A 25,239-nucleotide genomic window follows, 5' to 3' on the forward strand; every position below is an offset into this window, starting at 1 on the left:
TAAAAACTAGTCAAATAAGAAGTGTAATTGAGTTCATGATGTTGTCCCAGATTGAGAGGGGCCTGCGCTAATAGCAAGGGGCAGATGGTCTACGTCTCACAGTAAACATATGTCTTGTCTCTTCCAGCCAAATCCCTTGGTCTGGGTTCTAAGACTTTTCAGATAAGATCCTTGGAACTGAGACTAGCACTCAGCAATAGAAATATAATCTGAGCCAAAACCGGTTTGGCTCAATGGATAGAGCGTTGGCTTGGGGACTGAAGGGTCCCGGGTTCGATTCTGGTCAAGGGCATGTACCGTGGTTGCGGGCATATCCCCAGTGGGGGGTGTGCAGGAGGCAACTGATCAATGACTCTCTCTCATTGATGTTTCTAACTCTCTATCTCTCTCCCTTCCTCTCTGTACAAAATCAATAAAATATATTTAAAGAAAAAAAAAAGAAATATAATCTGAGCTACATGGGCAATTTTTAGTTTTCTAGTAGTCACATTAAAAAATAAAAATAAAAACCCCACAAACCCTAACCCATTTGGCTCAGAGGTTACAGTGACAGCCTGTGGACTGAAGAGTCACAGGTTCTGTTCTGGTCAATGGAATATACCTCAGTTGCAGGCTCAATCCCTAGCCCAGTCGGGGCGCATGCGGAAGATAACTAGTTGACGTGTCTTTCTCATATCCATGTTTCTCTCTGTGTGTGTCTCCTCCCTCCTTACCACTCTCTCTAAAAATTAATGGAAAAAAATATCCTTGGGTGACAATTAACAAACACACGCATACCCGTGGAATTGTTTTTAAAGCATACTTTATCTTACTCGATATTCAAAATATTAGTATTTAAAAAATGCAATCACTATTTAACAATTGTCAACGAGATTCCCATTGTTGTGTTAAGTCTTCAGGTTCTGGTGACTATTTTAGACTAACAGCACCAGTCAATACAGAGCACTCACATTTCTAGTGCTCAACACCCACATGGCCTGGAGACTGCATACTAGACAGTACAGGTCTAGAGAGTGGTCAGGTCCACAGTATCTAGGAAACACACCGGCCTTATGCTGACAAAGGTCTGAGAATTTAATGATTGAACACAATGGACCAGAAATTGAAAAGATTTTTCATGAGATCCTCAAGACCAGTCAGTGCCACCTGGAACTCTCAGAGCTGCCTAGGGTCTTAGGAATGGAGCCCTGTCAGGCAGGTGCCTTTCCAAACTTAAGACTGTATGAACGGACCAAGGGCTTGACTCAGGAGCAGAGCAACTCAAGAGGGACATTGACCTTCCTCACATCACTCAGCTCTGACTCGGTAAATAGGACCAAGTCAGAGTACTAGACTCAGCCTTCTCTTCTGCCACTCACTGACTAGAATTTTGGCCAAGTCACCTAAGCCCATGTCTAACAGGAATCAATGAGGCCTAACAAGAAATGTTAGGCCACCTGGCCTTGCCTCTCTTCCCTTTCATGCTGGCTTTTCTAGAAGTCCATCACCTAGGAGGTGAAAGGAGGATTTTTCCTGCAGACTGGCAGGTGTATTATGATGATGGAATATAAGGAATTAATGCTTGAAACAGAAAAATGAGGAAGCAATAAATGGTTGGTGATAAATTTTGGAAATCACGTGGCCTTAGAGGATTACTGACTTTGGAAAATTGTTGGGAAGTGGGGTATCCCCTACTCCCCTAAGGTTTTAAAGGTTTAATTCATGCCCAGAAATAAAGCAAGTGGCCTAACGCCTACTCTCCTGCTGTAACAACACAGACGCTCTCCTGCTGGCTGTCCAAAGAGGAACCATTAAAGTGTGTGGTTAATCAAAAAGAACTCCATGGTTACCTACAAAGTTAAGGCTTGCCCCAGCGGCACATTCCTTATATTTCTACTATTGATATCTGCCATTTACACATTACATCTATAATGTATATAAAGTCATTTGACCCCAACAATGTCCCTGAGAGGTAGAATAGAAAACAGAGGCTCACAGAGTTGGCAGAGTTAGTGGGCTGTAGAGGATTTTAAAACCAGTCTTCTGACCCCCATTCTACATAAGTAATAAACAGGAGAATTGGCAGGTAATGTGTGTTTGGCATGGACTCAATAAACAATAAAAGTTGGTTGAATGAGTGAATGAATGAATGAATGAATGAAAAATAAGAAACTGAATTTCTTGAAATTCCTCAGGAAACACCATTTCCAAATGTAAGTATGAGATCACACATCCTCAGGGAAATGCCCTCGAGAAAGTGCGCTTGCCTGATTAATATTGTTTAGGAACAGCGGGAAGCACTTCCTTTAGTCTAGATTTCTTCATAAAATCATTATATAGAAGTAGTTTGAGAACTCCGATCTCTCTTTCTCCAGGCTTTTTGCAACAGTGTACAGACAGCCCTGCAGCCTGTGTTTAACATGAGGCAAAGCAGCCTTCACTGGGAAGTGTATTGTGCACAGATGACTTTGATCAGGTCCAGAGACCGAGCCAGCCAGCCAGAGGAGGAGCAGGACAAGTCATCCTCCGCCATGGCCCGTGCTTCCCTCACTTACCTGGAAATGGACATTTCCAAGGAAGAAGATGCTAGAAAGAGAACTAAAGAAATTCAATAGAGGTAACTGGGTAGGAGGGACAAATCAGTTAAGAGAAAAAAATCATCGGCCTATAAGCTACTTTTGTCTTTCAAATTCAAATCCACTCTCCCTTTTTCTGGAAGAAAAAAAAATCTCTTGAAGGATCTCAGACAAAGGATGTTCAAGCTGGAAGAAATGTAAAGAAAATAAGATTAGCCCTAGCTGGTTTGGCTCAGTGGATAGAGCACCGGCCTGTGGACTGAAGGATCCCAAATAGATTCCAGTCAAGAGCACATGACCAGATTGCTAGTTCCATCCCCAGTGGCGGGGAGAAGAAGGCAGCTGATCAATGATTCTCTCTCATTCTCTCTCTCTCTCTCTCTCTCTCTCTCTCTCTCTCTCTCTCACTCTCTCTCTTTCTCCCTTTCCCTTCCTCTCTGAAATCAATAAAGATTTTTTTTTTAAAAAATAAGAAAATAAGAATACTAGCACTTACTTATCCCAGGCAAATTCTAAACACTTCACCTGTATTAACTCATTCAATCCCCAGCAGGTATCCCTCATCCCCTTCTCAGTAACCCCACCTTGTCCCATCCCAGGTACCACTGTCCACATTATCCTGAGAGCACCAAGTGAACGCCAGACTCGGAGTTGCACAACGGTGCAGCCTTGCCCATTCTACAGTGGAAGAAACATCACATATCCAGCTACTCACCAACACAGCAAGTTATTGGCAGAACGGGCTCTAGGATCTTGACCCTCTACAGCTGAGTGGTGCCTGTGCAGTTGGGCATGCATTACATTTTGGAAGCTGTCAGTGATCTCAGTATCCCTGCCTTTAAAGAGCTCACAATGAATTCAGGAGGTACTGGTCCCACAAGTGCATAAACCCCAGCACTTCTGCACTTTCAGGTTCCCTCATGCTAATGCTTCCCTCAGCCTCCTGGTTGTGTTTGACTTCTCCTTCCTCAGGTTCCCTCCTCCACAAGGTCACCACACTCTGACATCTCAGTGGAGTGTAGATGTTGAGGACTTGTGCTCCAAAGTCACACTGCTGTATGACCTTAGGCAAATGTCTGTGCTTCAGTTTCCTCTTCCAGAATGTGGAGATGATAACAGAACTTATTCCTGGGGTTATTATGAGAATTAAATAACTCAATGTTTCTGAAGCAGCTAAAAGAGTGCATGGCACATAGTAAGCACAGTATGTAAGTGTTTCATAAAAGGCTGGGTTATTAAACAGCTTCCCTCTTCCGACAATATCAAAAGCCTCTCGCTCAAACCCAAATCTGCTCACCACCTGCCCAGATCCACACTATCTGTAGCTGTGGTGCTCAAACTGCAGTCTGCACTAGAATTCCCTGGGGTGCTTGTGAGAAATGCAAACTTCTGAGCCACTCCCCAGTTTAGGAAGTCTGGGTGCAGCTCAGGAATCCACATTTTAAGGTGTTGCCACAAGGGATTCTGTTGTAGGTGGTCTGAGAGTAAAATTGAGAAAAAGAGGCCTCTGGGATAAAGTCCATTTTTTAGCCTGGCTTTCAGTGGCCCTGGTCCTCTGGCCCTTGTCCACCATTCTAGCATCACTGCTCAAAACCCCACCCCTCATCCTGCCAGCCAGGTTTGCATCAGGAAAAATAAAAAGCCGTGTTGAAGTCAAGCTCAATTGCATTTCTCCATATGACTGCTGTGTTGTATGAGATTAGAAAAAAAGAGCTGAGTTGACAACCAGCAAAATCTCCATGGTCATGCCGGTGGGTTACCATGGGAACCACATCTCTGTGACTTAGCCCAGGGTGAGTTTAAAGCTGACGGGGACAAAACACATCGTGGGCCTTAGTTCCTGTTCTCTTTCTGAGTCTCCCTTAGAGACCAGACCCCTTGTTTTCTGAAAGTAACTCAAGGAATTGTCAGTTCTAAAGATGGGGAGAGGAAGGTGAGAAGGGGCAGAATAGAGAAAAAAGTAGGCCTGAAGCCAAGGAGACAACATGCTGAGATAGGAAAGCATTGGGGACCAGGAGTGCCCCTGCTCCAAACCATGAGTTCATCGAAAGGAGAAAATATTTTTTTTTCTTTCCTGGCACAATAACTTAAACTGATTTTATATTAGTCTCCCTAAAAGTAAGTCTTGATAATTTAGTCCAAGAACTTGATTTTACCTGTTTTCTCCAGTTATAAAATCCAAGCACTTCTTTGTATCTAAAGTTGACTTCATCAACCACCAGAGGAGCAAACTCCATTCTCTGCCTGTACTGGGTTGAATAGTGTTCACTGAATAGTGTTCTCCTCTCCCGTCCCCTCCTGCCCCCCACCCACAAATGCATGACTATTTGAAATCTGTGAATGTGCAAATAGGGTCTTTGCAGATGAAATTAAAACATGTGTTTGTACTGGTTTTGTGCTTTAGACCCTTCAGGCTACTATAACAAAAATAGAATGGGTGTCTTAGAAACAATAGGAATTTATATCACAGTTCTGGAAACTCTGTGAGATACAATAGAATGCCTCATGGTCAGGAGAGGGCCCTCTTCTGGGTTCCTAACCAGTGTTTTTACATGAAGGAAGAGAGCTCTGGGGGGTCTCTTTTCTAAAGGCAGGAATCCAGATCATGAGGCTATACCTTCATGACTGAGTCACCTCCAAAGGCTCTACCTACTAATGCAGTCACAACTGGGGGGCATGATTTCAACATGTGAATTTTGGTGGGACACAAACATTCAGGACATAACAGATGATGTCATAGTGGGTTAGAGTGGACTATAAATCAAATCGCTGATGTCCTTAAAGAAGAGGAGACACACTGAGAGGAAAACACCCTGTGAATACAGAGACACGTGGGGAACAAGAGCATGTGACAGTGGAGGCAGGGATTAGAGTGATGCAGGGGCAAGTCAAGGGATGCCAAGGATTGTTGGCCACCACAAGAAGCTAGGAAAAGGCAAGGGTTTTTCCCTAGAGCCTCAGAGGGAGCATGGCCCTGCTGACAATTTGATTTCAGACTTCTGGCCTCCAGAACTATGATAGAATCCATTCCTGTTGGTTGAAGCCACCCAGCTGCCCTAAGAAACTGCCCAGCAGGTCCCTTTCCTGATAGTAGACAATCCATACTCTGCTGACCTTCAGGTTGATCAATGGATAATCATCAGGTCAGTTAAGCAGGGAAGCATCTCTAGGATGAGCTCAGATAATGGAAAGCGGTAAAAAGAAACTTCAATTTGAATTAGGGAATTTTCTTAAGCAAATCCAGCACTGGGCGGAGTAGGAGTACCCTGCTGGATAAGAGCATTCCAGTTTCCCTCAGAGATCTGTCCTCTGCCCTTGCTGTACGCAGTGTTGGTGGGGCTGTCAAAATTCCTTGACATCTCTTCACAGGGAGCCGCCACATGACTCACACTTTGCCCCTTGGACTCTCTTCGGGATTTTTGTCCCAAGCACAGTGATGCCAGAAAGAAATAGCTGCATGTTGTCCATCCAGCTGTTAGGCCCCAAAGGGACCGTCCATCAGGAACTGCTGTCTGGATACTGGGAGGTAATCAGAACCAGTTCTACTATTCCCACCTCTGAAAGGCTTCCTCTTCTGTTGACTTGGCCAGAAGCAATTTCATTACCAGCAACCCAACACTGTCATAGCGACACCTGCCTGCATCCAGCCCCCCTAAACCTCCCTGTCCTCAGAGGGAGAGGGAGGACAGAAGGGAATTCCTGGGAGTATCTGATGAAATGTCACAATTGCCCTCCCCACATACACACACAGCTGCCTCTGTTGCAAAAGTGCTGCTAAAAATATAGTCATCATGGTTTTCAAAGGGCCTGGTAAACAGATCTCTGACATACATTTATTTCAGAAGTCAATGCAGGGCTAGATGAAGGTCCTCGCATCTGAACAGCCATCACGTTTCTTTCTACCAGACGAAATGCATCCCAGAACCCGCTGAGTTTCCCTTCTCTCCACATGTGCCTTTTGGTTCAGAGTGAAAGCTACTACCTGATCACAGGGCCTATATTTGTTGACAACTGGACGTACATTTTTCTACCCCTCCTCCTTTCCCATTGTTTTTGACCTTTGCTTTTCACTTCAAGTATTTGTTGTAAGACACTTAATGTCTCTTGTGGAAATGGGTGGGATGAAATAAATAGACACATGCATCAAATGATTTCCATAATCTTATCAAGCGAGATCCATGAGTGACCTACATTTAGCTTTCAGAAGCATTTGTTTATTCCCCAGACATAGCTTCACTGGTATTGGGAAGAAGATGGACTGGGGCAGAGAATAAAACATGCCTCACCTCGCCTTCCCGGTGCTGCTGGTGTGTTCATGTTATCATCAGACTCAGATACCATTTCCTTCAAAGACCTGCCTTAGACCCCCGAAACATGTCCGGCCATGTGTTCAGCAGCATTCGCGAAATAAACCAGACAAATTCCTACGCCACCAGTCAGAGATCCCAGAGGCCAGGGGCCAGGCCACACCCTCACCTCTCACTGGAGCTGTGTGGAAAGTACAGGACACCCTGCTCTTGTTTTGTTTTGTTTTTGTTTTGTTTTTTTAAACTGAACTGGTGTGCTCACCTGAAAGAATGTCCCAAAAGGATTTCACTGGGTGACCGTTTGGCCAGAGCAAAGCCATCTTTGTTTTCCAACCCCTCTCCTGTCCCCGGGGCCTGAAAGGAACACGGGCATCAACTTCTCTCAAATCTGAGGAGCTATTGTGCGAACTTGAATGAGCCAGTTACTCTTTCTTTGCCTTGGGGAGGAGGGGGGGAGACACACACAAACAAAACACAGATGGGACTCCTCATATAACCCAGGCCAGAGGAGCGAAAAGATTAATATTTTCCATGGTCAGCTGTGGGATGGTATGTAAATGCAGCATGGGTCACCGTGCATTATTAAATTTCTGTTGCCCTTGAATTAGTTACAGAGTGACATTCTGACTGTTTCCTCCATGTCGTTCTCGTAACTCCACCTGCTTGACATTTCCTTCCTCCCCATCCCACGTAGAACAGGCCCCACTTTGTGGGAGAGAGGCCACCCTGCAGAACTTCAGGAACACATTCCAGGGAGGCTGTTGCTGAGGCACACACAGGAAATTTCAAACACGCGCAGATAGCCTAGGTGAATCGGCCCCAGGACTGGATCATTCAAGAACTACCCCTGGAAGAACAGAGCAAGTTCTTCCTAAGAAAGAAAAAGAATTTCAAATCCTTTCACCCCCTTACAGCCCTTGGGGACAAAAACTCCTTGAGTAACCAAATAGACGCTTGGCTTCTGCTCTGAGTGGGCACTCAGAAAAATCACAAAGATTAAAAAGCTTAGCACTCATTGTCCAGAAGCAATGCAGAGAGCAGCGAGCGTACTGGGAGAGGGGAAGTAGGGTGCCAAGAACTGAGAAGAAAAGAAAATTTATCAAAAAGAAAAGAGATAAAAAGACATAAAGTAATGACCTTACACAAACATGACCTTTTGCTGCACTGAGGCAAATGACAGGCAGAGGTTTATAATGTGCCCACACCCCATCCCCACCCCACTTTTTCCTTGGGTCACAGCCAGGACTTCCAATGGCATCACATATGAGCTTCTGCAGACTCTAGCTCCTATCTAACTTTTAGATAACTAGTTCAAGCACAGATTTCACCCGAATGCATAGTCTCCCGTCCTGGATGAATCCAAGGGTCATTACCTGCCAAAAGTCCCCGAAGGATCTTGTTGTAATGTGGTGGGAGAGGCGGTACCGTGGCCCCTCACCTGGCTCTGTGGTGTTAGTGCCCAGCCCTGAAGCACAGGCATTAGTGGCTTCTCATTTCTCCCCTAATGTATCCCAGACAGGGGAGAAAAATGGAAACATACCCCCGGAGGCTTGCCAGCAAGGGTCTTGGGTACTCTGTATACTCATCCTCAACCTTGCTCCCGCCTACGCTCAAGCCTAAACTTTCCCTAATGCCTATGGGAAAATTCATGCATAATTTTCATGCAACTATTCCATAATATATCTTTGTTTTATTATTTAAAAAATTCAAGTAACTCACGGAGTCATCTTATGGAAGAATATGCTTTGCTAGGCCACCACCCCAAAAGGAGGCTGTATTTCCTTGGGTTTGAGGAGCACAGTCTGAAGCAGGTCTGGCCAATTATTCTGGAAACACATTTGAGCAGTCATTTTATTTTTAGTTGTCACCAAGAAAGGTTTTTGGTAGGTGAGCAGCAGTCATATAACTCGATGCAAAGAAGGAGTTTGCGCCAATGGTGGTGTGGCTGGCTCTCTATCCTCATTGTCCTCTTGGGGGAAGCTAGGGAAACATGATCTGCTTATGCTTAATCTCTCAAATCTCAAAATGGCTGTAAAAGCTCTGCATGATCTGGCTCCTCCCCACCCCCTCTACCTCATCTCACAATTCTGTTTTTCTCTGCTCACTGCATTCTAGCTTTGGCCTTAATGAGCCTTGCTGCAAATCCCCCTACTTCAGTAAGAAGGAAATGGTTCCACTCTTGGTGCCTGTGATTCTAGGTTCTTCTCTAATTAGGTTGCCTAGGAACACACTCATCTAGGTCTTGCTCTTTCAGGGATCTTCCTGCCACCAATCCTTACTCTCTTGGACACTATTGTTGACCTCCCAATATCCGTTCCACCCTTCCTCTACTTTGTAACAGTCCTGCAGTCTTGGTCCCAACCTAGCTGCAAGATTTAAATCAATCGTGCTAATCCTTTTCCTCTTAACTCAATTCAGGGGTGAGTATATGACTTCAGATCATCTAATCAGAGGAAGCCCAGGATTTTTGTTCAGTGTTGGAAGAGAAAGAATCTTTTCTTTCTTTCTTTCTTTCTTTCTTTCTTTCTTTCTTTCTTTCTTTCTTTCTTTCTTTCTTTCTTTCTCTCCACAAGAATGCAGGTGTCCTGGGGGCTCTTGGCAGACTCCGTGTAACCAGAATAGGAGTCCACCTTAGAATGAAGCTGATACACAGAAGGCAGAGAAGTGATGGTGAAAGAAATTAGGTCCTTGGTTATATCCCTGAGCCACTGGATTAAAATCATGTGGAAGCCTACCCTCTGGAATGCTTATTTCCAAGAGCCAATAACCAATTGCCCTTGGTAAGTTTGCAATCCAGGCAAGGGAAGAGAAAAGTACATAATATAATCAATATTAATCTAGAGGAATTATAATAAGACTAGAGGTCTGGTGCACAAAATTCGTGCATGGGGGTGTATGTCTTTCAGCCCAGCCTGCGCCCTCTCCAATCTGGGACCCCTTGAGGGATGTCCGACTGCCCATTTAAGTCTGATTCAGGTAGGATTGGGCCTAAACGGCCAGTCAGACATCCCTCTCACAATCCAGGACTGCTGGCTCCCAACTGCTTACCTGCCTGCCTTCCTGATTGCTCCTAACTGCTTCTGCCTGCCAGCCTGATCACCCCTAACTACTCCCCTGCCAAACTGTCTACCCCTAACTTCCTTCTCCTGCATGCCTGGTCACCCCTAACTGCCCTCCCCTGCAGGCCTTGTCTCCCCGCAACTGCTCTCCCCTGCATGCCTGGGTCCCCCCCAACTGCCCATCCCTGCAGGCCCTATCGCCCCCAACTTCCTGCCTCTGCCAGCCTGATCACTCCTAACTGCCTTCCCCTGCAGGCTTGATCCCCCCAACTCCCCTCCTTTGCAGGCCTGGTCCCTCCCAACTGCCCTCCCCGCTGGCCATCTTGTGGCGGCAATCTTGTATCCACATGGGGGCAGTCATCTTTGACCATATGGGGGCAACCATCTTGTGTGTTGCAGTTATGGTCAATTTGCATATTATTCTTTTATTAGATAGCATAGAGGTCTGGTGCACGGGTGGGGGCCAGGTGGTTTGCCCTGAAAGGTATCCTGGATCAGGATGGGGGTTTGTGTGGGTCAGCCTGGGCAAGGGGCCTGTGGTGGTTTGCAGGCTGGCCATGCCCCCCAGTGACCCAAGCAGAGGCCCTTATATCTGGGATTTATTTATCTTCTATAATTGAAACTTTGTAGCCTTGAGCAGAGCTAAGCCTCCTGCTCACTCCTTGGCCACAGCCATTTTTGTTGGGATTTATTTATCTTCTATATTTGAAATTTTGTAGCCTAGAACAGCGGCCTGGGCCCACCAGGGCAAGCGAAAAGCTTGGCTTCCTCCATTGCCAGAGTCAACCCAAGCCTCCTGCTCTCTCCATGGCTGCAGCCATCGTGGTTGTGTTAATTTTCATACTCGTTCTTGATTGACTTGTGGATGCAGCAGAGGTATGGTCAATTTGCATATCACTCTTTCATTAGATAGAGAGGCAGAGAGCTGGGCCACCCAATCCAAACTTGGAATCCAAATTTGAAAGAATTGACCAAGATTTGGTGAGTAGATAGCATTTGACAGGCAATGTGAGGGAAATTAAAAAAAAAAAAAAAAAAAAAGTGTGTGTGTGGGGAGGGCGGGGGGGGGGGGGGGCGGATTATAGAGTTCCAACACAGAGAGAATGTGTGCAAAAATTTAAAGTGAGAAAGAACATGGTGCTTTCACACAACTAAAAAATGGCCCCACGATTTGGTACTGTCTTAAAAAGCAGCCACTGAGAATATGGTTACCCTGGATCCTGCCAGAGATCCTGCTATGCTCTTAAAATCAATCGTAGCCTGACAGCCAGACCCTGATGCCATATTCAGCTCAAAAGCATCCTTTCATGAACAGCACAAGCAGAGGCAGCAGGTCAAACCCACCAGGTCTTTGGGAGCACCACCATCTGCCCTAATTCCAGTCCTAGCCTAAGACCTCCCTCAATTCATGATTCAAATCTTCCTCACCAACCGGGACTTCCCCAGGATATCAGGTTCACAGGTTCTGGTGTTATCTAGTCATAGGCTATTTTCATCATTTTCAGATTCAACTATTTGTAACCCCAAAGTGAATACTCATGGTGCTCTGACTTTCATTCAATGACATTTGCAGAGGGATGAAATATTTGAGTCCCTTGATGTATACATTCCCAGCTGCCAGTCCATGCTGTGCCTTCTTATTTCAGCTCTCATACTGGTAAAGGTTTTTTTTCACAGTCTATTTAGTATTGTTGTTGTTGTTGTTTGTCTTTTTGTGCTTTTTAAAGTGATTTCACTGTTTAAAAAGATCCCCAGGCATGGTGCTAAAATGCTGTACAGTGTTCTTTAGCACAACAAGAAGGGTCAATGTGCCATATAGAGCAAATAGTACTTGTGTTGGATAAGTTTTATTCAGGCATGCGTTATAATGCACTGGGCTGTAAGGTCATTGTTAAAGAACCAATAATATATTTAAATAAAATTTCTCTCAACAGAAACACACATAAAACAAGATTATATATTGATCAACTGACTAAAATGTTGTGTCCAGAAGCTTACAGGAAGCTAACCTTGAATTTATCCTAGGAGTAATGTCTCAGCAATGGCTTACTCAGCGTTCAGAGCAACTATATAGAACACCATACATGAATAAGGAGAAGATACTATATTGATCACAAGGACTGAAGGTTGTTTCTCTAGCTAAAATATTTGTTTCTATATAAGTTAATATAAGTGTACTGTTCAGCAAACAAATCCCAAAATTTGTAACAGTTCAAATTCAATAGATGTTTATATCTTGTTCATAGGCAGTTCATACCAGTTTTCAGTTGGTGAGTCAACTTAGTGAACCTCCTCCACTCGGTTCTTTAGGAATTCAGGCTGATGGACACAGCCCTTACAATACATATCTCACAAAGGCACCTGGGCATTATCCTCATTTATCCCAAAGGGAAAGGGAACATGTATGAATGCATCTGAGGTGTTTTGATTGGCCAGACATGGAAATGGTATTCATCACTACTATTCATATTCCATTGGCTAGAATTAAGTCACATGGTCATACTTAGCTTCAAGGAAGTCTGGGAAATGTAGTCTGTCTGATGAACAGGAAGAAGAGAATGAGATTTCCTTAACTGCTAGCAGGCTCTTGATACAGTTTGTTTGTTTTAAGGACTCATGGAGTAAAGTTCATACCAAGACCTGTGGCCACCTTATGAAGATTAATAACTTGCTCCCTTCACTTCTTCAAATATCCCCTCCAAGTTTATTTTGAGGCAAAACTGAGATCTGTGTGGCGGTAGGGGAAAAAGAGAGCTATACTACGACCTGAGAAAATTCTGCCCAAACCCTTGCTCCGGTTCCCAAGCTGCATCCAGATCTGATGAAGATTCCCAGCTGCTCTCTAGGGCTGCCTATAAATGTAACATTTTCCTAATTCTTGTGGGAATTAGAGTCCTGGGATGTCATTTAGCCGAAAGGTTGAGGAAGGGTCCTGAGGCCCCATGAGGCCAAGGAATCCCCCAGGGAAACCACACAAGCTCAACAAGCGCACACCCTCAGACAGCGAGGCCACTGAGGACACCCAGCACGAGGTAGGGAGTCCTGAGACCCTGGCAGCTCCCAGAGGCAAGTAGAAGGTAAGTCATGCCCCGCTAGGCAAGGCTTGAGCCAGATATGACTTTAGCTGTGAGGAACCTGAAAGGAATATCACAGTATGAGAGGGACTTCTGGGTGACAACGGCCTGAATGAGACAGAAATAATGGGACTGCATCTCCAGCCAAGGTTCTAAGAAGGAGGAAGCTCTTCTTTGTGATTCGAAGCACCTGTTAGGGATCATGTAGTCCCAGACTGCCTAGGAACCTCCTCGCCTTATTGCTCCTGCAAACTCTGGCTGCAGTAAAGAGCAACACACCCAGGGAATGTCCCACCAAAAGGCACTATAGCCTCTGTCCTCCCTTACAAGGCCCCAAAGACTTGTCCTATAAACCAGCAGCTGCATGGGGTTTGGAAAAAAAGAAAAAAAATCCTTGAAACAAAAAAGAAATAATAATAATTTTATATTGAAGGGCAGGCCCTGTGATAAACATTTGACATGTGTTGTTGTACTGAATTCTCACAATGACCTGGGAGGTAGGCATTCTAATCTCCATCCCACTAATGAGGTTCAAAGGACTTAAATAACTTGCACCATGTCTACACTCCTAGAAAGAGGTTGAGGCCAGACATTCGTTCTTATTGTTGAACCCATATTCCTAGCCTCTAAGCTTTGTGGTTCTGACAAAGTTCATTACTTGTTGGGTGGGGCAGGAGAATCGCTACCTGCCTATCTTCTTGTACCTATGCCCTCCTACCTATGCCCTCCTTCCTCTTCCACAGCTTAGGCCTATTTCTCTTGCTGATCATCCATGCTGACCACCTAGCAAAGTGGCCCTCTACACCTTCACCAGGCTCTGCTCTTTTTCTCAGATAGGCTTTTAGGCCTCTTCTCGACATGAATCCCATCCTGGGGCATCTGCAATTCCCAGGTACTCTGCAAGAGTCTGCTCACCAGCTGCCTGAATTCCATTGTTGGAAGGAGTGTCTCTGGGATGCTAAGCAGAGCCTCAGGAACAGAGCTAACCATACAATTCCTCTCTCCTCCTTGGTCACTTCTCTTCAGGTGGCTCTTGATGAGACTTAAAATTGTACCCAGTACTCAGGACCATGGCTTCCCCTAACCTCCCCACAGGAGCTCAAAAAGTAGGATGATCCATCAATCAACCAAGTTGGTTATTAGCCCAGAATCAGGCCAGGGGTCTGGCTCACGCTTTCATCTAGCATCAGTGACTGCTTGAGCAACACAGAGATGTGACCTTGATTTTCACCTGTGCAAACAGCCCATGTGATGGAATTGAGTCCTTGGCAGGAAAGAGCTGGGGTTTCTCTTGATCTTGCCACTATCACCTGCTGCTTGACCTTAGCCAACATCCTTCCCTTCTCCAAATCCACTTTTTTTCCCTTTATGGTGGGCTAGACCTTAGGGGTCTGCCAGTTTTAAAACGCTCTAGGGATTTAAAACCAAATAACAGTTTAAACTGTAGGCCTTTCCATGGGTTTCTGTGGGCAACCGTAATTGATGCAGTTGGCAGCAGTTTACTGGACTCTCTGGAGGTAGTCACCATGTCTGGCCTCATTTCAATCCTTTTCCTCCTTTTTGTTTCTTTCTTAAAACAAACCCTATGGATTAGTGTGCAAGGGACCAATGAAGATCTTGTGAAGGCTCATTGTTTAGGACGTTTATTCTTTAGGTTCTCTCTCCTTTGGGGGGAGGAGGAATGGTGCATAGGTCAAGTCTTTATCAGCGTGTTGCTAAGCCATGTCCAACTCTCCCCACCCAGAACTTCTCTCCAACGCTGTGGAGGTTTGGCAGAGAAGGGCCAGTTGGGTGCCACAGCTGGTTTCCCAGGAGCCTGGGTCATGCCTGGCTTCCCAGCTGGGTTGGATTGAGTGACAGCGTGGTTAAGAAATTTGCCAAAAATCACAGAGCTGGGATGGCCCTCCCAGAGTGCAGGGAGAGTATGAGCAGGCCAAAGGGCCCTGAGTGGAGTCATGAGGTGGAAAACGTCCAGGGAGCCAAGGAGCGTGTGTGGCAAGTGTGCTCTGGGCCTGACTCTTGCTGACAGCTCCCTGGACAGCTCAGAGCTGTGAATCCCAGGGCCTCAGCATCCTTATCTGGAGACCCCCAGGTAGGGCGGGCCTTCTGAGGTAGACAGATACTAAATTGATCAAAGCTCCCTTCCAACTTTAAGATTCTCTGACTACTTTGCAATTTAAGGTAATTACTGCTATAAAATGCTCCCTGGGCCTTTTTGCATTTGCATAGAGTGCTGTGGGTACAGCAAACCTCAGATGCCACACCAAGCTCTCCCCACTTCCTTTCTCCCCACCCCAGTTCATATCAAGGAAATGGATGCAGGCTGTTTGGATCTATTTAACTCAAAGACCAATCAAAAGGGATCCTAGCAAAGGTGATCCAATCCCTCCAAATCCATGATGAGTCCTCTGGCAGGCGGCTTTTATGATTTCTCTCCCTCTCAGGAACCAGAAAGCTCTATATTTGATCAATAATCAAGTCCGAAATCTTCCCGTTTGCCTGGAGGAACCTTAGAAGTCTTAACCTTGGGGAGCTACCCCCTCAGCCTTCACCAGACACTTCACAGGGGTGGGCAGAGTGGGAACATGTCACATCCACTGCCCTGCCACATTCCCCATCCCCCCTCCCCCACACCCGCAGGGAGGGCTGGTCCCAGGCTTTGTCAAGGAGTCAAAACATAGCTGCTTTTCCATGAGCCTGTTCTTCCTCAATGGCCCACTGTAAAGTCATCAGGAAGCATGGTCTGGTGCTCCAAGCTCCAGACAGACAGCCCGACCTCTGTCCTGGCTCCCCGGGCCAGCCCAGGCCAGACACCACACCCCCAGGACTGCTTTCTTGTCTGCAAAACAACTCTGGCCTCCCTAGGCGAGCATCGCCTCTCGGGGCAAAACAGCCCCTCCCTCCAGGCGGCAGCCCAGCGGGACTTAGGAACCAGCCGGCCTTCAGGAGAGGAATCAGTGTGGGAAAGGGTGTGGAAGAACACAGCAGGGAGTAAGAAAAGGATTCTTTGTGCAAGTGTGTGTGCGGGGGTGGGGGTGAGGGGTGAAGGGATGGAGATTTCTGAAATCCTGACCCTGAGATGGGAGTGGGGGTGAGCGGGTGGGGGGGTGGGGGTGGGGGGATACAGGACTTAGTCTAGACTCCTTTGCACTTGGGCCAGTTTCCTTTGTAGGGGGACAGCCCAATGTGCAGATAAATAGAGGGACTCATTGTGGATGGCTGCTGGGTGTCTCTGGGGACAAGCAACACCTCCATCAGAGAGGCACTTATGTAAGCATTCACTTCCCTTCCCTGCCCCCAACCCCTAAATAAGCAGGCAGTTTCCTCTGCTGGCCCCGCCCCTGGCAGCTGGGTCATTTTGCCTTTCTCAGGCTGCAGCCTGACTTCTCCTCCAGCGTCAGACCTCAGCTGCCCTTGGTGAACCTGCCTTCTGTTATTTGTGAGTTCTCTTCCATACCTGCCTTTATTTATTTTTTTTTAAATATATTTTATTGATTTTACACATAGAGGAATTGAGAGGGATCGAAAGTTAGAAATGTCAATGAGAGAGATACATCGACCAGCTGCCTCTTGCACACCCCCTACTGGGGATGTGCCCGCAACCAAGGTATGTTCCCTTGACCAGAATCAAACCCAGGACCTTTCAGTCTGCAGGCCGATGCTCTATCCACTGAGCCAAACCAGTTTCGGCCACACCTGCCTTTAAATGAGACCTTGATGACTATGAAGAAGACTTGTCTCGCCGTGTGCTGGTGTGACCAGGTGTTTTGGAGCTGAGAAGCATGAGGCTCGAAGCCTTGAGGTTGCTGAAGGGCAGGCCCCTCAGTGACCCTCCACCAGGCCCCTGGTGAGGATGCTCATCTGATGCTTAATTCACATCCTGCCTCAATGGCCAAACACATTCAACGTGGCCAAGTGTGGTGGGCGCAGAATATCCCCCGTTCTCCTGCTTTCAGATAAGGAAATTTCATTTGCCCTTTACTACTCACACTGGGTGTGGGTGTTTATCCTCAGGGGAGGAAAGGTTAATAGCAGAGCAGAGAAGTCCAAGAATTTAAAGAGGCAGACGTCCTTGCTCCCAAAAGTAAAACACTGAACACAGTCTCCTGGGCCCTTGGATAAGATCTAAGAAGGTGATATCAATCTTGGCTTTAAGTGGAGTCCAGTCCCCGCTCCCCCACCACCACCACCACCACCAATTAAACAGAACCCTCTAGGGATGAGATCCAGTCATGTATCACATTTGAGAGCCACTGGCCTAAATTTTAGGTCCAAAAACAATGCTCTATATGGCAGCTTGGAACACAGAAGCCAAGAGGGAGGCAAGTGACCTGCCCAAAGTTAAATGGCCAGTTGAGACAGAGTTCCGAGCAGAACTTGGGTCTCTGGACATTAAATTCATATATCTTCCCAACATGGTTTTCCCTCTGGTTGATTTAGAAGAGTGGGTCTTCATCTCAGTTGCACATTAAAGTTATCTTTGGAACTATAAAATATGTGATGGCCGGCTCCATCCTGAAATTTTGTTTTAATTGCTCTGGAGTACAGCCTGGGCGCACATATCTTTCGAAGTTCCTTGAGTGGTTCTAATGTGTAGTCATAATTGAAAGAAGTCTTGCTTTAAAGGCAAAACTCAGGGAGAGAGAGGAAGAATTCTATGGAGGCCAGAGAAGGGAAAAAAAGAAATGTTCCTATAAAAGGAATTTTGGGATTTGTCCAAAGAAATGATGTTTGAGCTGGGTCTTGAAGGAGAAATGGATTGGAAACTGATAAAAGGCCTTCATGAACCTGCCTTCCAAGAGAGGGAGCGGCATGGGCAGAGGCCCTGAGGAAGGGATGTGGGAGAGAGATGTAACAGTTGACAACTGGACAACTTGGGACCAGAGTGTGGGCATTGTGAATGCACACACAGGAATGAGGGCTGAACTGTCTAGGCCACACATCAGAACCTCCTGGGGGTCTTGCTAACACACATTCTGGGACCCACCCACAGAGTTCTGCTTCAGCAGGACTGGGCTGGGGCCTGAGAACTTGCATTTCTAACAAATCCCCAAATGATACTGATCCCACTGGTCCTCAGAAGACATTTTCGGAACCACTATGCTGAGCCAAGGAAAACCCCTGAAGGTTTGGGGTTTTGGCTCTTGGATCACATGGAGAGAGAGAAAGAGAGAGGAGACTCACTAGGACAGGGACATTGACCTAGTGTAGAGAGAGAAAACAGGAAGTTCAGAGCAGCCGGAAGCTAATGCAGTAGCTTCTAGTAGAAGAAGCTGGGGGGTGGCTGGGCAGTGGGACTGGGGTGGGGTGAATGAAAGGTGGAGACGTGCAGAATGCTGTGACCATTTAGATTTGGAGGGAAGCTGAGGCAGAGACCAGAGTGAGTGGGTTTTGGAGATAAACAGCAAAGCGAGTGACGTGAAGAGCCAGGAGGAGCAGGCGTGGGCGGCACCAGGGGCTCAGCTGGGATAGGAACACTGAACCCTTGTCTCAATCTCCCAACAAGCCCATGACCTCTGACTCAGGCCTAGGCCACACCAAAATGAAGCCATCTTGGCCCTGGTTCCCTAAAAGTCATAGTTTCTGCCCTAAAACTCCTGTCCTCCTGGGGTGGGGGCAAGCGGAACCGAACCGGTGTGAGCCCTGGGACCTGCCTCCTGTCCTGAGGGAAAGGCAAGGGTGTGTCCCTTCAAGCCAAACAGGGAGGCACAGGAACCCAGCACAGTGGTGTCATCACTCACGCTAACACTCATTTTGCTCCAAACCCTTGCTTCTCGTTAGCCTTCATGTTTACAGAACGTTCCCTACAGCAGTTGCTCTCAAGCAAGCGTGGCTGCATATTCGAATCATCTGGGATCTTTAAAAAGCCCTCGCACACAGGCCGTATCTCACACCAATCTAAGCAGCCATCTCTGGAGCGGGACCTAAGATTTAAAGCTCCCGACTGGTTCAAAAGTGCAACCAGGATTGACAACTGCAACCCTGCAGGGTGTGTGCAGGCAGTCTTCAAATAGCGCGCTTATGAAAATGATATTTCCTCCCCGAGGAAATGGTTTGAATGTGTCTGACATCGCCCCGCTCCCTCCATGCCCTCTCCCCACAAAGGGGAACCGGTCAGCTGGCCTTTCGGCCCCACAGGCCAGCAGCGCAGGTTGGAGGCAGGACTGTTTACCCTAGTTGTGGTTTATGGGGCCGGAGGCCATGCCCTGGAAGGGAGAGGCTTGAATGCACAAAGTCCAAGCAGGCCTGACTCAAGGAGGCTGGCCCCGAATGGGGGAGGTGGGGGAGGTGTGGAGGGAGCAGCCGGGCATGGTTCAGAGCCAAAACTGCCCGGGAGGTCGGAGGACCTGAGAGATCCGGTGGGAGGGGCAGTGGGTGTGGGTGATGGCAAGTGTGAGTGATAGGTTTTGGCACCGCAGGCAACTCCCACCGCTGCCCAGGTGAAAGCCGGGTGCCAGGAGAGGGCAGAGTGTGACAGGGGCCAGCTCCTGTCCTCATGCCTAACGCACAGTCCTAGATTCGGAGAGATGAGAAAGGTCCAGGGGAGGACTGGCTCCAGAGGTTCCTGCAATTTGGGGGCCCTGAAGCTTGCACACTTTGCGGGGAGAGCATCTTGAAGAAAAGGAATACAAATGACAAGTATAACAAGAAGCATGGGGCCAGCAAGGAGCCTGGTATCTGAGGCCTGGGGGGGTTGGGGAGCGGGGAGCTTTAGGATCTCTCAGGAAATGTGCTCCGGGTAGCGTGCTGCCCTTCTGTGGTCCCTGAGCAGTTCATCTCCACATCCCGTCCTACCTTCCAGGCTGTGACTCTGTGCTCCTGTAGGCATTGCCATCTTTGGGACACCAGTCAGACTAGGGAGGCCAGTCGTCCATTTCATTTCCGGGGAAACAAAGGAGCAGGAGGTAAACGTGGTCAGTCACCTCAGAGATCAGCGGCTGTGCCACCCACGAGGCCCTCAGGGCCAGCCCCCCGTGCCCTCCCTCAGGGACTTGTGTAGGGACGTAGAAGGTGGCAGGGCCGCAATGGGTGTGGCTAGCACCACAGTGACTCAGACATGGACCTGGCTTCAAAAATGACAAGGCTCTGCCCCCAGGAGCTCCGGCGGTGGTGAGGAGGCCAGTGTAGGCAGGTAATTACAGTGCGGGGTGCAGGGCACCTCTGAACGCAGGCTGGAGGGAGGGAAGGCTGCCTTGGGCAGTGAGGGCAGCCTCCCAGGGGACCAGGAGCAGGGAGCCTGGGAGACGGTGCCCACGTGTACTAGGCAGGGCAAGGCGTTTCCGCTCAGGGAACCCACGACATCTACTGAGCCCCTCCTGTGTGCCACGCTGGGGGCTAACCTTTACAAAATCAGTAAGCACAACGTCCCCACAAGGTGGGTCCTACTATCGATTTATCCCCACTTCACAGGTGTGGAAGCGGAGGCACAGAGAAGCGACGGAGCTTTTCTCAATCTCATAGCTACTCAAGAGATGAGTCTTGAGTTTTCAACCCAGGAAGTCTGGCTCCAGACTTCATGTGCGCACGAAGTTATGAGGGGACAACTTGGAGCATTTGAGGAGCTACCGGAAATGCGGAGTCTCCCACGCAGAAAGCACAGGAGAGGCCAGGAGGAGAGGAGGCTGGGAGGCCAAATGGTCAGGATGGACCCTGAAGGGCCTAGAAGAACACGTGGAGGTTGGGTTAGCCCTGTAAGAGGCAAGTAGGAAGGTTAGTGTTTTGTTTTGTTTTTTATTTTATTTATTGGTGGGCTTTTTAAAATTTTTATTTATTTCTTTCTTTTAGGAAGAGAGAAAGAGAAAGAGAAATAACTCAATTTATTGTCCCACTTATTTAGACATTCATTGGTTGCTTCCTGGATGTGCCCTGACTGGAGATGGAACCCAGCCTGCAACCTTGGCAGACTGGGATAACACTAACTAACTGAGCTACCCGGCCAGGGCTGGTGCTAAAGGTTTTTAAGCAAGAGCAAAGCAATGATCAGGTCCAGGCTTTAGAAAGGTTACTCTGTGTAGAAGGTGTGGTTATAGAAGATAGATTGGAGGCCACCCAGAGGAAGCAGGGGACCTCTAAGGATGCTATTACAGAGTCCTGGCAAGGGCTGATGGGACATCCATTGAGACCAAGGGAATAGCTCAAAGCTCTTCTGGCTATTCAGCCTGGGGGCAGGGGTGGGATGGAGGAGAGGCAGGTAGCAGCTTTGTGCCCTAGAAAATTATCTGGACTTAGAGCCAAGAAACCGTAGATCAGTGTCCACCTTCCCATTGGTCACTTTTGTGGACTTGGTCAAATCCCTTTACCTCTTTGAGTCACAATTTCCTCATCCGGAAAGTGAGCTCATAATTCTTGCTCTGTCTGACTCACTCGATTTTTGTGAAACTCAAACATAATGTATGTGGAGAATGGCCCACCAGTACAATAGAAGATTCAAAGCGTCCGCACAATGAACTGACAGCCCAGAGACCAAGGGCTTCATGTTCTTGGGCCAAAGTGGTTTTCTTTGCCTGGGCAACAGGCCTTGGAGCTCATGCATGTCCCTTCCCCCAACTTCTGCAGGACCCACCAGATCCTCCTCCTTCTTCAATTACAGCCCGCTACCACCTCCTCCAGGAAGCCTGCCAAGCCTTTCCCCAAGCCCCCACCTGGAAATAAAACTCTTCTTCCCCTGGAGGAGTGCTACTTTCCAGATCTAGAGTCTCATTTTTTCTGTCTTTAATTTAGCTGCAGTTGGTCATTTACCCTAGCCCTCACTGTCCCACCTTCCTGAACATGAAGGCCAGCACCTTTCTGATTCCTCTTTGCAGCACCATGGACAAATTCACTGCGTTTTTGTTGAACGATGGAAATATGGAGTGGGTGAGTGAACTGGCTATGGCTCCACAGAGAAGTGGGAAACACAGCAGCCCTCACGCAGTAAAAAAGGCCAGGGGGTCTATGAGATGGCAATGAGGGTCAGAGGCATGAAAGACTGCAAATGACATTTCAAATTCTACTCTTGCCTGAGCTGGTGTGGCTCAGTTGGTTAGGCCTTGTTCCGTGCACTGAAAAGTTGCTGGTTTGATTCCTGGTCAGGTTTCAGGCTCGATCCCCGGTGGGGGGCCTGCAGGAAGCAGCCCTCACATGGGTGTTTCTCTTTCTCCCTCTCCCTTCCTCACTCTTTCTAAATATCAATAAAAATATTTCTTAAAAATTCTTCTCTTCTCCAAAGATTAAATCATAATAGTGAAGTGAAAATAATGTAAGTGGAAAGAATAATAGAATTAACTGTACTGAATACTTATTCTGTTTATTTATTGAATACTTATTCTATGATAGTTTGCTAAGTGTTATTACTGAACTGTTTCATTTGATCTTCACAACAAATCTACAATATAAGAAGGTAGCATTTTTATCCAGGACCTAGCGCCGGGCCTAGAACAGAGATGGTGTCCAGTAAACTCATAAAAAGAAAAGACAGATGAAGAAACTTAAGCATAGGAAGGTGAAGCTACTTGCTCCAGTCTTACAGTTACTAGCCAGCAACACTGAGATTCAGATCCCTCTGGTTTAACTACCAGCACTGCTTCATAAGGCTTCTCATGAAAGAAAAGGTGACAGGCATGGGCACCGTGAGGGAAACGAAGGCACCGTGAGGGAGGGCTTTTCTCCTCTGCCTTGGGGGGAGGGAGTGGCGGGAGTCTGAAGACCCGGGAGAGACCTCTGAGCCAGTCCCTGTTTGACCAACCATCCCCAACCTGGAAAGAATCAAGTCTGAGTGGCAAGCCCCCTGCTCCGAGGAACGGGGATGGGTTCAGAATCCAAGACGTGAGGAGTGATGGAGAGTTCCTTATCAGCATTTCTTCTGGAAGGATCTGGGCACTCAGCTTCATTAGAGGAGCCCAGTCCCATAGAAACCCTGTGTATTAGAAAGGGTGGAGGGGGTGTGGGGCGTTCTCGAGTTTGTGCTCCTCTCCTTTGGCTCAGCCGAGTGAGGGTGAGAGAAGATGGGACAGAAGACAGAGAAGGTGTGAATGTGCAGGAGAAACCCCACAGCCTTCGCCCAGGAGGGCAGAAGAGGAACAGCTGACGGATCTCAGACCACTCCCCACCCCTGCGGACATTTGATAAATGCTTCCTGTGAAAATATTTACCCAGGAGGAAATGGGTCATGCTTCCCCTTCCTATCAGGAGGGTGGGGAGAGGGGCTGCACTGGTCCCGTAAATTCCAACAACTATCCTCCCTGGGTGCCCAGAGGAAGTGAGACAGAGGTGTCAGACGCAGAGAGAGCTGTGACAGGAGGCAGGTACACAGCTGGGAGGCCATCCTATAGGAACACATCCATGTCCATTTGTCGCCTTTATTTTCTAGTTTTTCCTCTATTTCTTTCTTTCTTTTTTTTTAATATATATTTTATTGATTTTTTTTTTTACAGAGAGGAAGAGAGAAGGATAGAGAGCTAAAAACATTGATGAGCCAAAACCGGTTTAGCTCAGTGGATAGAGTGTTGATCTGTGAACTGAAAGGTCCCAGGTTCGATTCCAGTCAGGGACATGTACCTTGGTTGCGGGTGCGTCCCCAGTGGAGGGTGTGCGAGAGGCAGCTGATCGATGTTTCTCTCTCATCGATATTTCTAACACTCTATCCCTCTCTCTTCCTCTCTGTAAAAAAATCAATAAAATATATATATTTTTTCAATCAATGAGAGATAAACATCGACCAGCTGCCTCCTGCACACCCCCCACCAGGGATGTGTCCTTGACCGGAATCAAACCTGCAACCTTTCAGCATCGATCTGCTCTATCCACTGAGCCAAACCGGTTTCGGCCCCTCCATTTCTTTTAAATTAAGTTGTCATCTGTCCTCCTCTCACCCAGGAAATCCCAAAGGAACCCTTACATTTTCCCTGCTTGGCAGGTGATGCAATGGGTAGATCTAGCAAATGGTCACGGTAGATCTGAAGTCTTGGGAGCAGAGGTATCCATGGGCCTGGGCCTGGAAAAAAACATTTGTTTCCCTCAAACCAGGGTGTCCTGGTTCCCTCTCAATTGTGCTGTTGTCTTCTCTAGAGAGGCAGCTGGATGCATTGAAAAGTAACCTCGGGAGCCAGAGCAGCCAGGGGTTCCTGGTGTCAGCTCTTCCACTCAATGACCTTGAGTGGCCCCATCACTGCTCTGAGCCCAGACTCCCTCCCCTGTGCAGTAGAGACCATGATATTACCCGCCACAGTCTCCTGTGAGGGTCAGGCAAGGGAAGGAAATCGTAAGAGAATTCAGTGATAGGTGTTTTTAAGCCTGGCTGAGTTTCCCACTTACACAATGGGTCAATAATCCCTGCATCTCACATTCCAAAATGTCAGGAGGTCAAAAGAGTTAGTTGTTTGCAAAGCTATCCAAGATCTTGGGTCAATTCTCCATTTTACCAATATCCAAACAGTCAGAAAATGAAAAATACCCGAATCATGTTTCAATTCTAAACAATGACTACCTCAGCCAACAACAGGAACCTGAGACAAAGCACCAAAGACTAAGTTATTTAAATATCACATTCTCAGCCTCTAAAAGTTCTCCATCCATATTTCTAGCATAGCTCAAATATCTAACCAAAGTGCCCCAATTCCCAGCAGTAGTTCTTTAATATAACTAAGAGCACAGGTGTCAGAAGCTACCAAATAGCTTATTTAGAAACCCAGATTCTTGCCATGTTCTGAATCAGCAACTCCAGGGACAGGGAGTGGAAGTCACATCTTAACATGGTCTTTAGGTGGCCTTTCTTCGCGCTGAATTTTTAGAGCAACAAATCTGGAAGCCCCATAATGTGCTGCAGAAGAGTCATGCAAACCTTTTATCTAGTAGTAAATGCCTAGGTCCGCCGCACCCGCCCGCGCCCCTCCTCCCCCCCCAAAAAAAAGGGGGAAGAGAGAGAAGTCTTGAACACATAGAAATCTATTGGAGGGCCAGGGCTGGGTGAAAAAAGTGAAGGGATTAAGCAAAAACCCAAAACAAGAAAACACCTGATAAACACAGACATCAGCATGATGACTACTAGAGGGAACGGGGCAAGAGGGGAGTAGGAGATGAATGGGGTTGGGAGATGGGGGGATATATGGTGATAGAAGGAGACTTGACTTGGGGTGGTGAATATACAGGTGATGTATAATTTCATTAACCAATATCACCCCAATAAATTCAATTAAAAAAAAAAAGAAATCTGTTAGAGGACAAGTCATGTAACCCTGGCCTCCAGGGCCCCGTATTCATAGCTCTG

General features: G+C 47.3%; 1 long non-coding RNA gene across 1 annotated transcript in view; it reads right to left on the minus strand.

The window, feature by feature from the left end:
- Window positions 1–971: 971 nt before the first annotated feature.
- LOC311616422 overlaps window positions 972–25,239 on the minus strand; it is a 299,958-nt gene continuing 275,690 nt past the window's right edge. The window contains exon 3 of the long non-coding RNA XR_014793887.1: window positions 972–984. This is a non-coding gene — a long non-coding RNA (uncharacterized lncRNA). The remainder of the gene's footprint in view (window positions 985–25,239) is intronic.

Source organism: Pipistrellus hanaki (genome assembly GCF_964339955.1).
Source record: "Pipistrellus hanaki genome assembly, chromosome: 2".
NCBI classification, from domain to species: domain Eukaryota; kingdom Metazoa; phylum Chordata; class Mammalia; order Chiroptera; family Vespertilionidae; genus Pipistrellus; species Pipistrellus hanaki.